The 18,370-nt window shown below is 42.2% G+C and overlaps 1 long non-coding RNA gene across 4 annotated transcripts in view; it reads left to right on the forward strand.

The window, feature by feature from the left end:
• Positions 1-15,395, forward strand: part of LOC127489400 (uncharacterized) — a 51,361-nt gene extending 35,966 nt beyond the window's left edge. For 2 of the 4 annotated variants that reach the window (XR_011385791.1, XR_011385792.1), the window contains 3 exons: positions 10,700-10,774; positions 13,173-13,212; positions 13,958-15,395. This is a non-coding gene — a long non-coding RNA (uncharacterized lncRNA). Of the gene's footprint in view, positions 1-8,497; positions 10,368-10,699; positions 10,775-13,172; positions 13,213-13,957 lie in introns of those variants that run through there. The other 2 variants (XR_011385790.1, XR_007917340.2) reach the window with 2 other exon arrangements.
• Positions 15,396-18,370: the final 2,975 nt, after the last annotated feature.

Genomic DNA, 18,370 nt, shown 5'->3' on the forward strand with positions numbered 1-18,370 from the left:
AGATTTCTTTCTCTGTGTCTCTCTCTCTGTAACTATGCCTTTTAAATAAATAAACCTCTAAAAAAGTGTTAAAGCTGATTATCATTTTTTCTATCAAGTAATTCAAATCTTAGATTATTTAGTCTAAATTTCATTTTGAAATACTTATTTTTCTTTGCTATTCTGTATTTTCAGAGTTTTCTCTCATCTTTTTTACAATACCATTATCATTTTCTTACCACATGCAGAAGCAGCTTTTCTTATACTTTTATGGCTTTTTTTAAAAAAAAGTTTTATTTACTTATTTGAAAGTCAGAATTACAGAGAGGGAAGAAAGGAGGCAGGGAGAGAGAGACAGAGACAGAGATGGAGAGACACAGAGAGAGAGAGAGGTCTTCCATTTGCTGCTTTACTCCCCATCTGGCCACAGTAGCCTGAGTTGAACTGAACCAAAGCCAGGAGACTTGAGCTTCTTCCTGCTCTCCCATGTGGGTGCAGGGTCCCGAGCACTTGGGCCATCTTCCACTGCTTTCCTAGGATATAGCAGAGAGCTAGATCAGAAGTGGAGCAGTAGGGACTCCAACCAGTACCCATATAGAATGCCAGCACTTCAGGCAACAGCTTTATCTGCTACACCACAGTGCCAGGTCCATACTTTCATTTTCTGATAATAAAAATCCATCTCTAGACCCTGCTAATGTGGAGAAAAAGGTACCCTAAATACACTTCTGGTGGGAATGTAAGCTAATATAACCATTGTGGAAGCCAGTCTAGAGATTCCTCAGAAAATAGATCTATCATATGATCCACCCATCCAATTTCTGGGAAAATGCCCAAAGGAAATGTAATAAGCCTATGAAAGAATTATCTGTAGTCCCCTGTTTATAACAGCTCAATTCACAATAGCCAAGGTAGGGAATCAACCCAGATTTCCATCAACTGGTGACTCATTAAAGAAAATATGGTACATATATACATACTCATCTATAAAAAAGAATGAAATTCTATCTTTTGCAACAAAATGGGTGCAACTGGAGACCATTATGCTAATGAAAGAAGCCAGACCCCTGAAGACATGTGCTTTCTCTGATTGGTTGTAGTTAATATATAGAGTACAAAAACAAAACAAAACAAAACAAAACACTGTGTATATCCAGCTAAACTGACATCTAATGATTTGATTGTTGTCTATATCTTGTCTGATGGACTGTGTCTCCTTGTCTCTAGGCCATTCAAACAAATAGGGCAACTATTTTACAACTTCAAAAAGTGTATGTAAAAGAGGCTCATGGCATAAGTTTGGCCAAGGAATTCAGAGGCTGGTTGAGATGCCCATGTCCCTTATTGGAGGTTCCTGCATTTGCTACCTGCATGTGTCTCACGACTGAAGAACCCTCCTAGAGCAGGCCTTGGGAGTCCACTGGGATGGCTGAAAAATAATATTACTGCCACCCTCCTGAGAGATCTGAATTGTGTTCCTGGCTCCCAGCTTTGGCCTGTGTGCAAGCTGTTGTGGGCATTTTGTAGTGAATCAGTGGGAGTGCTGTCTCTGTCCATTCCTCCCTACCTCCTCTCTGTCACCCTCTGCATCTGTCCCCCTCCCCTTCTCCCTTCTCCATCTCTCTGTCACTCTACCTCTATAATAATTTTAAGATGCTTACTTAGTACATACACACACATACAGTCTCTCTCTCTTTCCCTCCCTCCCTCTCTCTCTCTCTCTCTCTCTCTCTCCCCTCCCCCCCCCACACACACCGCAGCCTAAAAGGCCATGTTCAGATTGGGGAGCACATGTGATGTGGCCAACCATAGAGTCAGGAGCCCTGAGAGGATGAAGGTCAATTCTCTTTAAGACAGGTTTCTTGTGAAAACTTCCTAGGTCCCATGAGAGCTACATTAATCCCCTTCAATGACAGCCCACAGTGACCTAATTACTTCACACTGGTCTCTGCCTCTTAAAATTTCCTGTTCCTCCTAAAATAGCTGCACTGGGGACCAAGCTTCCAACACAGAAGCATTTTTGCAACACACTCAGACTATATCACACATAGCACTGTTCCACCTAGCTTTCTAGAATTCATAAATGGGAAATACTGATGTGCAAAAACCTGCATTACCACAGATGGCACTGCTTTTTCTTCAGAGGTTACTCAGCAGAGCAGGTGGGTGGACAGGGGAGGGAAGGAAGAGGCGGTATTCTATTGTTCAAAATGGAGACTTGTAGGGGTCTGCAGCTTGAGAGAAAAGTTTTGTGTGAAGGTGGGAGGCATAGGGCAAGTGTAGACAGAGATAAAGAGAGATAGAGAAAGAGGCAGTGACTGAGTAGAAGGAATAATTTCTTGTGTGCTCAGCATGGTGTAGTTTGCTGCAGTTCACAATAATCTTCATTTTGTGAGCAAATAGAAAAGCAGAGACCAAAGGTTTCCTCTTCAGAGAAGAAAATTTTACCTTGATTCGATGAGTACCTGTTGTCCACATATATTGATCTATCATACCATAGTCAGCAAATATTGGCAGTTTTAAGGATTCATCTCAGATTGTTTCAAATGTTTAAAGACAATGTTGAAGGATCTGATTTGTTCATCACACGGTGCATACATGGACGGAGATGGGGTAAATGCAGGCCAAGCCCTAGAATGAAGCCCACCACAGTGTCAGTGCTGCCTGGTTTTGGATGACTCGATATTGAAGGTTATGCAGCAGTGTTACAGAAGCTTCTTCCAGAAGCCAGGCCTCGCAGGTTGTGACAGAGAGAAGGAAGGAAAGGCAGATTTCTCGTCCATGTTTTGTACCTTTTACCTCTACTACACCCATGTTGTTTCTCTTGTTGTTAACATGGAATTTTCTTTCAAACAAAATTTGATAAGATTAAATACAATAAATATAATAAATTAGTCGGAGAACTCAAGGGGCTTCCATAGCCTTGGAAACTCATGACTGGTGCATAGGGAGATTACTGATGCCATAGACAGGAGTGTCAATTTGTAAAGTCAACAACAGGAGTCACTGTGCACTTACTCCTCATGTAGGATCTCTGTCCTTAATGTGCTGTACACTGAGGCTTAATGCTATAACGAGTACTCAAACAATATATTTCACTTTGCGTTTCTATGGGGGTGCAAACGATTGAAATCTTTACTTAATGTACACTAAACTGATCTTCTGTAAAAAAAAAAAAAAGAAATTATCAATTCCCAACTTGACTCTCACTGGGATTAAACATGACAATAGGTCTGATCTGATTTCATCATCATTTAAAAAAAATCATCTATTATTTTTCACTTTATGTTTCTGTGTGGGAGCAAACTGTTGAAATCCTTACTTAATGTATACTAAGCTGATCTTCTGTATATTAAGATAATCAAAAATGAATCTTGATGTGAATGGAAGGGGAGAGGGAGTGGGAAAGGGGAGGGTTGTGGGTGGGAGGGACGGTATGGGGGGGGAAGCCATTGTAACCCATGAGTCGTACTTTGGAAATTTATATTCATTAAATAAAAGATTTAAAAAAATACAATAAATATAATAAATTATATATAATTTAATATAAATATAATACATAAAATTATACATGTGCTTATATAAGTATAAGCATATATAATGTATAAATATATATAAATAAAATAAATGTAATCATCATGTTATTTTTCTCATGGCCAAAAGGGAGAGAAATTCATAGGTCACATGGTGATGATGGCCCACATCTGCTTGTTGATGTCTGAGGTCTGAGGGAAGAGTCAGTGTGTGGGACTGAATCCACAGTGGGGAGTTGGAGTTGTCTGGAGATGGCATCACTCAAGACAAGCAGTGGAGCTTGGATTCAGGCTGAGGGCTACATGAAACTTCCCAAGAGACCTAAGTTTCCTACATCAGGGGAGCCCTGGGGCATGCAAAGTGCTGATCTGCTGGTCAAGGGCTCCACAGATGAGTGGCACCAGTGACCTGACAGAGGCTCATGGCATTTCCAGACAGAACTCTGGAAGTCCCACAGAGTGCCTTCCACACCATGTGACAGTGATGAGCAAACCCAGGAGCAGCTCTGGTTCACAGGGAGGAGAGACACCAATAAACATGTTTAAATCAGCCATGAGCATAGATTCCTTTCTTTTTTCTTTTCTTTAACATGTGTATAATTTAACATTTGTATAATTTATTTGCAATACTGGATGTGAGATGCATAAAACATCTGGCAGTAGCATCTTGCCTCTGAACTTGATTTATAAAACTATTACCTCAGTTTTCTGTATTTTGTGATTTACTTGGGGAATGATGACAAGAGTCTTTTTTTAAGATTTATTGTATTTATTTGAAAGAGTTGCAGAGAAAGGCAGAGCCAGAGAGAGAGAGGTCTTCCATTCCATTGGTTCACTCCTCAAATGATTGCAATGGCCAGAGCTGAGCTGATCCAAAGCCAGGAGCCAGGAGCCAGGAGCCAGGAGCTTCTTTCAGGTCTGCCACATAGGTGCAGGGACTCAGGACCTTGGGCCATCTTCTACTTCCGCTGTGTCATTGCCAATTAAAACTGAAAATGGGTAGGAGTCGTAATGATGCTGAGCAAAGAGCAAATATAATTTCCTTGTTCTCCAAGACACATATCGACAGTCAGTTTCTGCCATTAGGATTACCTGAAAAAATGCCTTCCTCTGTGGGTCTCCGTGAATACCACGCAGAGAATCCAAGAACTCAAAGGGGAAAATGTAATGCAGAAACTATCAGTCTGATCTACAAATGAAATACTGGCAAGACGATAAATGGTGCCTTCAGCTTCTTGCTTCCAGATTGTGCAGACTGGGCGTTCATATAGGAGGATCTTCCATAAACTTGAATTTCTTCCCATGACTGTGCTATGCCTGGTTCACTTTTCAGTTGACAAAATAATTGGGGCAAATAATTAAGTCCTTTGTATTTCCATAACCAGAGCTTTGCTCAGACTTCACAAACCATAAAAAGTCAGGACACAAATTGGTGTTGATTAAAGGATTCGTGTGTATGGATCTTGAGAGGCTACAAATGTCAGGCTGGTTTATTAAAGTTCATCTGGGCTGCTGATTAAGATCTAGTCCATGAGGCCTGCCCTGTGGCATAGTGGGTAAAGCTGTTGCCTGCAGTGTGGGCATCCTATATGGGCACCGGTTCAATTCCTGGCTGTTCCACTTCTAATCCCACTCTTTGCTATGCCCTGGGAAAGTAGAAAATAGCCCAAACCCTTGGACCCCTGTACCCACGTGGGAGACCTGCAGGAAGCTCCTGGCTCCTGACTTCAGATCAGCACAGCTTCAGATGTTGCAGCCATCTGGGGAGTGAACCAGCTGATAGAAGACCTATCTCTCTCTGCCTCTGCCTCTCTGTAACCCTGCCTTCCATATAAATAAAGAAATCTTTGAAAATAAACCTAGTCCACAAAGTTTGCTGTTCCTCCCCAGTGCTGTGCCGAGCTCCAGCCATGTGCTCACAGAAGTTTCCCAGCCAAGCATGCAGGACCCAGCTGGCTGGCCCAGAAGCCCCACTGCCTGGACAAGCAGCATGAACATGGCCAGCTTTAGAACAGCACTAGGCCACTTTCAATATAGAGATGCCCCTCAACTTACAATGGAGTGATGTTCCAATGAGCACATCAAAGCTGAAAATGAATATATTTAATATGTCTAACCCAGCAACAACTGGAGCTTCTTCTAGCTTGCCTTAAACATCTGCAGAACTCTCCCATTATCCTATCTGGGCAAAATCACCTTAACCTAAATTTGGTTAGTCCAGACATGCTGACCAGTTCATGTAATTTATTGAAAACTAGACTGAAATGAAAATCAGCTTGGTTGTGTGGTTACACTGTCAGAAACCATCAAGTTGCAAATGCATAAGCCAAATCACAATGCATCAAGGACCATCCATCATTCTGCATGTTAGTCCTTTGTCAGGTAAGGAACTTAGATATTTTCTCTCATTCTGATGGGTGTACATTCACACTAATGATTGTTGTCTTACTGTGCAGAAGCTCCCGAGTTTGATACAATACGATTTGTCTAGTTTTGCTTCTGTTGCCTGTGATTTTGAGGTCTTGTCTGAAAAATCATCGTCTATATCAATGTCCTGAAGTACTCCCTCTAGGGTTTCTTGTATCCATTTTATAGTTCGACATCTTCCACTTAGGTGCTTGATCTATCTTGAGTTTATTTTGTATATCATGAGAGGTAGGGATCTAATTTTCATGTCCAGTTTACCCAGCACCATTTATTGGAAGAAACAACCTTTCACTAATGTATGTTCTTGGCAATTTTGTCAAAAATCAGTTGACTGTATGTACATGGATGAATTTCTTGATTCTCTATTCTGTTCTGTTGATCTATGAGTCAGTTTTGATGCCAGTACAATGCTGTCTTAGTTACTATGCCTTTGCAGTGTGCTTTGAAATCAAGTATTGAGATTCCAGCTTGATCTTGGGGGGAATCTGGACTTCCTGACTTGTTTGCATTCTGTGGTTCCATAGTGTAGGATACATTTTTCTAATTCTGTATAAAATGCCATTGATATGCTCATATGGTTTACACTGAGCCTATAGATTCATTCAGGTGTGTGTACATTTTAATGCCATTAATGCTTCAATCTCTGAGCAAAGAATATCTTAATTTTTTTGATTCTGTCACCATTTTTTTCATCATATACTTTTATACTTTTCATTGGAAAGAGCTCTCATTGAATTTCATCCTAAATAAATTTTTGTACATTTTATGAAAGGGATTCTTTCCTTGATTTTTCTTTCAGCAAGATCATTATTGGTGTATAAAAATTCTCTTTTTATATGTTGACTTTGTAGCCTGTGACTTTACGATATTGCTTCTCCAGTTGTAACTGATTTTTGGAATTTTCTATGTACAATACCATGTCATCCACAAACATGGATATTTTGATTCCTCTTTTCTGGTTTTTATGGCCTTTATTTTTTTATATTGAGTAAGAGTGGTGAAAATGAATGGCCTTGTCTTGTTCCGTATTTTAGAGAAATGAGTTCAGGTTTTCCACATTTAATATGAAATTTGCTGTTAAACTGTAATCTGTTGCCTTTATCATTTTCAGGGATGTCTCTTGTATACCTAGTTTGTTAAGAATTCTTATTATGAAGGGGCATTGAATCTTATTAAATACTTTCTCTGCATCTCTTTCAGTGGATTGTGCATGGTTTTTGTTCTTCATTCTGTTGGTCTGACTTAGGATGCTTATTGATTTCCAAATGTTGAACCACTCTTTGATCTCTTGGATAATCTCTCTTGAATATGATGTATGATCTTTTTTTTAAAAAAGATTTATTTATTTGAAAATCAGAATTACACAGAGAAAGAGAGAGGCAGAGAAAGAGAGAGGTCTTCCATGTGCTGGTCCACTCCCCAATTCGTCACAATGGCTGGAGCTGCACTGATCCGAAGCCAGGAGCCAGGAGCTTACCCTGGGTCTCCCACTCAGGTTCAGGTGCCCAAGGACTGAGCCATCTTCTACTGCTTTTCCAGGCCATAGCACAGAGCTGGATTGAAATTAGAGAAGCTGGGACTCAAACTGGCACCCATATGGGATTCTGGCACTGTAGTCAGCAGCTTTACTTGCTATGCCACAGTGCCAGCCCCATGGATCATCTTTTATATGTAGTGCTGGATTTAGTTTGCTAATATGGTGTTGGAATTTATTGCATCTATGTTCATCAAGACTATTGATCTGTAGTTTGCTTTTTATGTTGTGTCTTTGTTTAGATCTGGTATCAGAATAATATTGGCCTCATATAAGGGGTTTGACAGAATGCCTTTCTTTTCAGTATTTTTGGAATAATATTGTATTGGTCCCTCTTTAAATATTTTGTATATTGTATTGTATTGTAAATATATTATATATTGTATTGGTCCCTCTTTAAATATTTTGGAGAATTCAATATTAAAACCTTCAGATCTTGAAACTTTCACTCATGTAAGTTCTTACATTCCTCCTTCAGCTCATTGCTTGCCATATGTCTGTTCAGATTTTTTATATCTCCTTACTACAATCTTGGTAGGTCATATATATCTAGGGATTTATCCATTTCTTCAAGGTTGTTAGCATTTAGCTGTTCATAGTGGTTGCTTATGATCCTCTGTATTTGTGTAGTGTCAGTTGTAACATCTTTTATCTCTTATTATTTTAGTTTTTCTTTTTGTTAGTTTGTCTAAAGGTTTGCCTATTTTGTTTCTTTTAAAAAAACCTTTTCATTTTGTTGCTCTTTTATTTTTGTTACAGTTTCATTAATTTCTGCTCCGATGTCATTTCTTGCCTCCTGGTAATTTCGGGTTTGGTTTGTCATTGTTTTCTAAGCCCTTGACTTCCATCATTACATTGTTAATTTGACATTCTTTTGTTTTTCTGGTATAAGCTCTATTGCCATAAACTGTGTTCTTAACACTGCTTTTTCTATATTCCACAGATTTTGATATGTTATATTTGCATTCTCGTTTCTTTCAAGACACTTCCTGATATCCTGTTTTCTTTTTTCTTTTCTTTTTTTTTTTTGACAGGCAGAGTGGACAGTGAGAGAGAGAGACAGAGAGAGAAAGGTCTTCCTTTGCCGTTGGTTCACCCTCCAATGGCCGCCACACCCGGCGCACCACGCTGATCCGATGGCAGGAGCCAGGATCCAGGTGCTTTTCCTGGTCTCCCATGGGGTGCAGGGCCCAAGCACCTGGCCATCCTCCACTGCACTCCCTGGCCATAGCAGAGAGCTGGCCTGGAAGAGGGGCAACCGGGACAGAATCCGGCGCCCCAACCGGGACTAGAACCCGGTGTGCCGGCGCCGCAAGGTGGAGGATTAGCCTATTGAGCCACGGCGCCGGCCCCTGTTTTATTTTTTCAATTGGCTAGTGTTCAGTAGTTTGCAATTTAATTTTTATGTTTATAAAATTTCTGTTGTTTTTGTAATTTTATTCCTTTGTTTTCTGAAGAGATAAATGTATAATTTCATTTTTTAAAGATTTTGTTTATTTGACAGGCAGTGTTAGAGAGAGAAGAGACAGAGAGAAAGATCTTATCCATTGGTTCACTCACCAAATACCCAAAATGGCCAGAACTAGGCCTACCCACAGCCAGGAGCCAAGAGCTTCTTCTGGTCTCCAGTGCAGCTGCAGGAACCTAAGCACTTCGGTTGTTTTCCACTGCTTTCCCAGCCCTTAAACAGGGAACTGGATTGGAAGAGGATCAGTGGGGCCATGAACTGGCACCATAGGCACAGGCTTAGTCTACAATGCCACTGCTCCAGCCCCTGTAATTTGTACTTTTATTCAACATTGCATTCACAATATTTACCTCACTAAAAATAAGCTGCAAAGTCATAGTAATAAGCTGTACAGATGCATTAGAATTTATTTAATCTGGCTGTTCCTACAGAATGCCTGTTTTTCCTTTGCCTCAGTTTTTGGTTATTATAATATATAATGCTGAAATCAATATACTTTCCTATAAATATATGGCATGGTGGGTCAAACCGCCAGCTGCAATGCCGGCATCCCATATTGGTGCTGGTTAACATCCTTGCTGCTCCACTCCCAATCCAGATTTCTGCTAATGGCCTAAGAAAAGCATAGGAAGATGGCCCAAATGCTTGGGCCCCTGCCACTCACTTGGGACACTGGATTAAACTCCTGGCTTTGCACTGGCCCAGGCTTGACTTGTAGCAGCCATTTTGGGAGTGAACTGGCAGATAGAAACTCGATCTCACTGTACTGCTTTGTAATTCTGGCTTTCAAGTGAATAAATTTTTAAAAGAAAAAATAAAAACCACATGCAAATTGTACATGTTTATAAAGCAGTATGTAATAGGCAAACAAAATCCTTAATGCCAAGTCATTGGAAGGAATGTTTCTCCTATCAATTTTGCTGTCTTTTTATCTTGCTTGTGGATTTTGTTTAAACTTTGTGTAGTCAAGGTTATCAGTCATCTCCTCTCTTCTGAGCTAAAGCCCGAAATACCTTCTGAAAGGATCACATCAGTTGTGCGAGTCTCTCTAGGGCTCAGTTCCACAGCCCAGGCCGCCCGCCCACAGGACTTTCTGGTCCATGAGGCTACGCGGCTCTAGGCGCCCCTGACAAGCTGCTCTGGTGAGATCCAGCTCAGACCCGGGGACTGGCCCGCGTGGCCGAGGTCACGAGGGAGGTGCCCCCTCAGGGAGCCGGCCCTCGTGCAGTTGGGGGCAGTTGCGCTGGAGAGAGTTCCAAGGCAGATGACCAGGGCCTCGCGGGATGTCCCCTACTTGTTGAGCAAGGTGGAGGTGGTCCAGGTCCGTGCACCTTTGAACTCCTGTCAGTTGGTCAGCTCTGTCCCATGTGCGTTAGCGCCAATTGTCAAGCGCCCCCCATCGTCCACTTTTATATCGTCTAATGAGGTTAGCCAAGCGGCGGGTCTGGAGGGGGAGGTGGGGGTGGAGAGTGGGGGACCAACGAACGCTCAGAAGGTTACAGTTGGGGCTGATTAACCGGGTACATGGTCGCAGTTAGCGGTTGGATGGATGATAGTGTGTGGCTTGCTTTTGTAAAATAATGCTTACTGTAATTCATTTTCTTTACTTAGAAGTTATAGTGATTAATATACAGATACTAATGTATGTAATCACATATACGAAGATATATTAAATATAAGTAACAAATATACAATGCATAAATGTTAGTATTTATATCAGAATATTAGAAATTATTTTTCTAATATTATAAATATTAGAAACCTACAGAGGCAGAACCTGCAGCTATGGAGAGTTGACTGTATTGTTCAAAACCTGTAGCCCTCATCGAACAGGTAAGCTTAAGTCATTCCTTCTACCACAAACACCATTTAGCTCTAAGTGTTTGATAGTAACCAGTGAGTGTGTATTGCACTGGATGAGAAACAAGCCCACCTGAGCCCTCCCAAAGGATGGACTCAGAAGCATGAAGGAAGCAGAAGGCAAGGTGTTTATTGATACTTGGTAATTTTTTTAAAAAAAGATTTACTTATTTATGGCCAGCGCCGCAGCTCAATAGGCTAATCTTCCACCTGCGGCGCCAGCACACTGGGTTCTAGTCCCGGTCAGGGCACTGGATTCTGTCCTGGTTGCCCCTCTTCCAGGCCAGCTCTCTGCTATGGCCCAGGGGTGCAGTGGAGGATGGCCAGGTGCTTGGGCCCTGCACCCACATGGGAGACCAGGAGAAGCACCTGGCTCCTGGCTTCAGATTAGTATGATGCGCTGGCTGCAGCGCGCGGGCCGCAGCTGCCATTGGAGGGTGAACCAATGGAAAGGAAGACCTTTCTCTCTGTCTCTCTCTCACTGTCCACTCCGCCTGTTAAAAAAAAAAAAGATTTACTTATTTATTTATTTGAGGGTCAAAGTTACAGAGAGAGGGAGACACAGAGAGAAAGGTCCTCCATCTGCTGGTTGTTTCCCCAAATGGCTGCAATGGCCAGAGCTGGGCCAATCTGTAGCTAGGTGCCAGGAGCTTCTTCTGGATCTCCCATGTGGGTGCAGGGACCCAAAGACTTGGACCATCATCCACTGCTTTCCCAGGTGCCTTAGAAAGGAGCTGGATCAGAAGTGGAACAATTGGGACTTGAACCAGAGCCCATATGGAAACCCAGGGTTCAGATTAACCGACTGTGCTACAGTGCTGGCCCTGTGTGAACCAGCACACAGAAGATCTCTTTCTTTGTATGTCTCCCTCTCCAGCTCTGTAACTGTGCCTTTGAAATTAGTAAGTCTTTAAAAAGGGTGCAAGGAGAGAAGAAGAATGGAATGAGCATGATGCCCATGCTCTTGGGGTGCAGAGTGAAGAGTTTCAACACATGTTTAGGAATAGCAAGTAGTTTTTTGCTGTTTTTGTTCTGTCCCCAATCTGTTAGCTGAACTGCTTTTTTCTTTCTCCAAGATTATAAATACATTAAGGGCATCTTAGAAATGTATCAGTTTCCAGGCGTAAGACAAAAGAAGAATTTTATACTAGCATTCTCCTACTTATTCCTACTGACATAAAAGGCAGAGACAAGGAAAAACAATGAGCCCACCTAGAAGATTTAGGATATAACATTCCAGGTCTGGGGCTTTTCCATGTCCCTGGGAAGTCTCCAGATTCCCACCTTGCTGTCCAGCCCCACAGGGCTGCCATCTTACCTGGTGCATATGTGTACTGCCTCCAGGGTAACTTCAGAACCCAGAGTGAAGTCAGCCAGCTCCAGCCACCCGCATTGGCACCCAAGTCTCTGAGCCCCAAGGGTAATTCAAATTATTTTCCCTCTGGTGAACATCTTTGGAATCAATGGCCAGTGGCCAGCTCCTCATTAAGAGTTAGGTTCCTGTAGTCAGGCAGGGCAGGTTCAGTGACAAGGTCTTAGTGATTGGTGTTAGCTAAGAGTTGCTTGGGTGTCTATGCCCCAAGCTTGCTAGTAGGAGAGCAGAGGATCCAGTAGCCCAAGAACAAACATATTAAATATGTGTGTGTTAGATTACATGTTTTTTTTTTTTTTTGACAGGCAGAGTTAGACAGTGAGAGAGAGACAGAGAGAAAGGTCTTCCTTTTTCCGTTGGTTCACCCCCAAAGTGGCTGCTACGGCTGGTGCATTGCGGCTGGCGCGCTTCGCCAATCTGAAGCCAGGAGTCAGGTGCTTCTCCTGGTCTCCCATGGGGTGCAGGGCCCAAGCACCTGAGCCATCCTCCACTGCACTCCTGGGCCACAGCAGAGAGCTGGACTGGAAGAGGAGCAACTGGGACAGAATCCGGTGCCCCGACCGGAACTAGAACCCATTGTTCTGGCGCCACAGGCGGAGGAATATCCTAGTGAGCCATGGAACTGGCAGTGTACATGTTTTTAAAGTATTTTTAAATTTTAAAAATTTATATAAATGGAACAAATTTTGTGTATTTCATACACACAGTTTAAGAACATAATGCCACTTCCCAAAGGAAGCCTTGATGCTTATGACGCCATGCTAGCCAGTAGGGTATGGGAAGGCCCAGTAGACAGTGATTAAGTATCTCTGTGTTGTGTATATTATTAATTCATTTGTATTTGTACACTTATAAACTTGTGTATTTGGCAGTCATAGGCTTATTTCTGTTTGTATTATTTTTGATATGTCTTTGTATATATAAGTAAATATATTGATACATGTTGTGTGTAAGTAGACATTTCTGCAAATAATGACAGTAACATTTCTTCCCTCTTAGAATGTCGAAGTCTCCCAGATGTGAAATTACAGCTATATAGGTAAAGGAAATTTATTTATATTTTATAGACATCTGAGTATTTATGCAGTTAAATATATGTCTTTAAGGATTCACTCAATATTTTCTTACATTTCCCTGTGTGGATATAGGTAAGTATTTGTCTAAGATTGTCATTTTTGCTATGGACATAATACAAGCTTTAACCTCCCATTGGTGAACCACGGCCCTACTGAGGTTGTAGGGACTTTTGGCTGACTGCAGCCATAGATGTAAAACTGGCTCTTGGCCTTGTGCATGGGTAGTTTGTGTCCATAGTTTCCTCCAGTGGTTGGGACATACCTCAATCCAACAGTGGAAGAGCTCACATTAGTCACACCTCATGCATCCATTTGGGAAGACCCAACCCTTGACCTCTAACCCAGTGACATTGGTCTGTCTTGGCCCCAGAAGGTCTGGAATTCTAGGTGTATATAAGTGTGTCAGTATCAGACAGTCCTGGAGAAATCTGGGGATGCTCTACAGATCAGGTTGAGGAGAAAAGCAGAGATATTTTCAAACTCAGTTTACAGATCATAAAAGCTACCTTGTATTTTGTAGCTTTTTGGAGATAACTTTTGTACATATTTTGCTAGACCTGTGACTGTTTTTGTGTGGTCCAGTAAATGGCATTTGGTAACATTTAAATTCCAGTTGTTCTCTGCAGGTGTAAAGCACATCAGGAGGCACTGGCACACTAACAGTGTTTTTGCTTCTTTTGGTCTCCATCTGCAATGATGCATGCACAGGTTACTCACTGCTCCCCAACTCCTTGGGTAATTGGGAAGTCAGGACCTGAAATCTGTGACTACTGATGAGCAGCGATTCATCTGGCGTCCAGCAGGGGGCAGCAGGCAAAAAGTCAACAATTGTGAGCGTCCTGCACCGTGGGCAAGCGGCCTGGAGGTGGTGCCCAAAAGCCCCTTGGCTGTGCTGTTCCTGCCGCACGTGCGTCCCTCCTGAAGAGCACACCCTTGGTTCCTTTCCTTGCAACCTGAGGCTCCTGACTGGGCGCTGATGCCTGAGGAGGGAAATAGCAGCAGAGAAGCTCTCGTTTTCCAGGATGTTCTCAGGCGGGTGATTCTTCACTGTCTCACTTCATATTTTAGCCAAATTTACTTGACAAAAGTATCGATGAAGGGTATAATGGGTGGACATCAGGTCAGGCTATGAAGTTGTTATGGAATCAGGACTGTTTCAGGGAAAAATCCTGACAGACTCCAAGGGCCTTTCACCCTGTGTAGCCTTCAGTGAGTGGGGCCTTTCCCTGGCTCTGTGAAGTCCCCAAACACCCACTCTCCACTGGCAGCTGGGCTGAGTTGTCCTTTAGACATCTGAGCTCATGCCTACATGCACTGCTGCCATGGTCACCTCAGAACACAGAATGAGGGAATGTTCTCCAGGGAGGGACCCAGCTGCAGCCACCCCTGTGGCACCTGAGAACCTGAACACCTGATAGGTTACTGAGAGGATTCATTCCTTCCAGTGGACAGTTTTGGGAAGAGTAGCCAGTTCCACACTGAGAGTGACAAACCTGGTGTCAGTTGTCTCAGTGATGTGGACCTGGTGATTGGTGTCTGCCAGGGTCCCTTGTGTCTGGGAGCAGAGGGACTCTCTGGGTGTTTATGCCCCCATGATCTCTATCAGGTGAGTGGTGGGCCCAGTGTTGCCTGACATAAAGATTACTGTGTGTGTATATGTGCGATGAGTGTGAGATTGTGTGTGTTCCTTGCATTTCATGTGTATTTAGTATATGTGTATAGTTTCTTGTTATAAACTCATATATTTAGGAATTGTAGGTTTATTTCTAGCTATATTATTATATAATGTGTGTACATAGTTTGTGTGTATACATTTCTAGAAACTATGGTAGTAATAAATTCCTTCCTCTTAGGATGTTGAAGCATCCTGGACCCAAGGATATATCCATGCAAGTAAAGGGACAACTTTCTCTATCTCTAGACTCATATGAGTATTTATGCAGTTATGTGTGTACCTTAGAGGTTCTTTCAATTTTTCTGCCCATTTACACAAACACACACACTATTACCACAAGAGGGTTGTTTTCACTAGGGGCAACATAAAGTTTTTTTTCTAAACATTTACTTATTTTATTTGCAAGGCAGTGAGAGTGAGAGAGAAAAAAAAAGACAGAGAAAAATGGAAAGGCAGTGAGAGAAAGAGAGAGAGAGACCATCTGCTGGTACAGTCCCGACATTGCTCCAGCAGCCAGGGCAAGGAGCCAGGAGCTTCATCTGGGTCTCCCACATGGATGCAGGGACCATATTCTTGGGCCATCTTCTACTTTCCCAGGCACATTAGCAGGGAACTGGATTGGAAGTGGAACAGCTGGGACTCAAACCAGCACCCATATGATATGCGGGCATTGCAGGCGGCAGCTCAGCCCACTGCATCACAACACTGGCCCCACCATACAGGTTGTGACCTGTTATTGATGATCCAGGAGACATCTGGAAACCTCAGAAAGGAGCTGGACTGAACAAGGCTCTGGTTCGTAACCTGTCCTGGCCTTGTACATGGGCAGTGCAGTCCCCAACCACCTCCTTTAGCTGCACTGACACTCTTAACCCTCAAGTGCTGGGACCTAAATTAGCCTCCCTGCTTGTGCATCTACCTGGGTCAGCAGGCCCAACATGCAGCCTCTGTCCAAGTAATTTTAATGCTTTGGGATTTAAGAATGTTTTTGTTCATGCAAACATTAGGACAGCTGTAAAGAGTATTTTATAGATATGACATCAGTAGAGGGACTAATGTAAAAGTGCTCAGTGATTTAGATGTGTTTGGCAGAGAGAAATGGAGCTTGTTATGATTTTCCTCATAGGGATCCTCTAAGAAGTAAATAGGCTCTATATTCTGTTTAAGAGATTTAAGATTGTAGTGACTCATGTTATACCATGGCCTCCTAGTTTTAACAGTATGACTGCAAGGAATATTGACCTGGCAATAGAGACCATGGGATTCTGGTAATCATAGTTGAAGATCATATAGGGACATTTTTGCTTCTTACTATCAATGTTATTATGCATGGATTTCCATTTAAATGCTATTTAGTTTCCTCATTGGGCAATAATTACTTGGGTTGAAATTACTGTTGACTAAAAAGTATATAGAATATAATTACTTCTGTGCCTGTGAATGTCATAATTAAGAATATCTATAGAAAGATTAGTATTTTATCACTTTCACGGAAGTTGTCCTTTAGAAAGGGGATACTCACTCTGATTTTTAAGGGAAATTGTGAGGTGGTATCAGGAAGGATCAGAGAGGAAGGTGGATGAGAAACAGCTTATTTTATAATTGGTTTATTTATAATAAATAGGATTATGAAGTAGTCTATAAGCTGTGTGTGTTTATGTTGATTCAGAGTATTGTGGTATTGAGTACATTGTTATGGGAATAAGTGTAATTGTAAGTTGTCACTGCCCCTCTTCGTGGAGGAACGACACAGGACCCTGTGCTGTTCTTTTGTCTGCTCGGCCCTTCCCGGGTTTGCTGCTGGTTCTTCCAGGGTTGGCTGCCAACCCTTCCACCTCCGTGGAAGGGCGGTTCCCCCTGCCACTGTCCCCACTTCCGCGGGGGAGTGGCACACCACCGGCCGGCTCTCTCGGGGGCTGCTCAGATGTTCCTGTTGCATGTTGTCTCTCTCCTCCTTTATAGTCCTCTTCCACCAATTCCAACTCTGCTACCCACACGCCGAGTACGCTGCTCTCCTCCGATCAGGAGCAGGATCAGCTCCTGTAGGTTATTGGTCGAACTGGAGGCAGCTGCGTAGAAGCTGTTTACTCCTCTCCCAGCGCCATATTGTGGGAGAGCAGATGCATAGAATAAGTCTTAATTCCAGTAACTTAGTCTAGTCCGAGTTGCTCCCCACAGTAAGTTACATAATTTTTATCTTAGGAGAAGGGTTAAGTTTATACATTATCTAGACCATAAGTGTTGGATGCCATTATTAATTGTGTTTAGCCCACAGTGGCTTCATAGGCTACAAATACTAGTAGGCAATGTATATTATACATGATATGATAAAATGAGCATTTAGGATTACAAGGGTTCCTAAAATGAATGCATATAATATTGTACCTTATAAAGACAAAAGTGATCTGTTAATGAACAACTTAATACATTATCCCTCTTAGTAGTTTTTTTTGTCTCTTCTACTTAATATGACTGGTTTAATTCTGTAATTATCACACAGTTATCCTTAAGTGTTGAAAATTAATTGAAATGTGATCCCTGTTAAACATAAGAGTGGGAATAAGAGAGGGAAGAGATGTATAATTTGGGACATGCTCAAGCTGACTTGCCCCAAATGGTAGAGTTAGAAACATACCAGGGGATTCCAATTCAATCCCATCAAGGTGGCATGTACCAATGCCATCTCACTATTCCAAGTGATCAATTTCAGTTTACAATTGATCATAATGAAAGGACTAAGAGTCAAAGGGAGCACATAAACAAGTCTAGTACCTGCTAACACTAACTGATAGAATAAATAAAGGGGAGAGTGATCCAACATGGGAAGCGAGATACTCAGCAGACTCATAGAATGGCAGATGTCCTAAATAGCACTCTGGCCTCAGAATCAGCCCTAAAGCCATTCGGATCTGGCTGAAAAGCCCATGAGAGTATTTCAGGCATGGAAAGCCAAGACACTCTGGCAAAAAGATCTCTGTGAGTGAGATCCCAGTGGAAAGAACAGGTCTTCAAAGAAGGAGGTACCTTTCTCTGAAGGGAGGAGAGAACCTCCACTTTGACTATGACCTTGTCTAATCAAGATAAGAGTCGGAGAACTCAAGGGGCTTCCATAGCCTTGGAAACTCATGACTGGAGCATAGGGAGATTACTGATGCCATAGACAGGAGTGTCAATTTGTAAAGTCAACAACAGGAGTCACTGTGCACTTACCCCTCATGTAGGATCTCTATCCTTAATGTGCTGTACATTGAGATTTAATGCTATAACGAGTACTCAAACAGTATATTTCACTTTGCGTTTCTATGGGGGTGCAAACGATTGAAACCTTTACTTAATGCATACTAAACTGATCTTCTGTTAAAAAAAAAAAGAAATTATCAATTCCCAACTTGACTCTCAATGGGATTAAACATGACAATAGGTCTGCTCTGATTTCATCATCATTT

The sequence above is a fragment of the Oryctolagus cuniculus genome (genome assembly GCF_964237555.1).
Source record: "Oryctolagus cuniculus chromosome 17 unlocalized genomic scaffold, mOryCun1.1 SUPER_17_unloc_3, whole genome shotgun sequence".
In the NCBI taxonomy this organism is placed as follows: Eukaryota; Metazoa; Chordata; class Mammalia; order Lagomorpha; family Leporidae; genus Oryctolagus; species Oryctolagus cuniculus.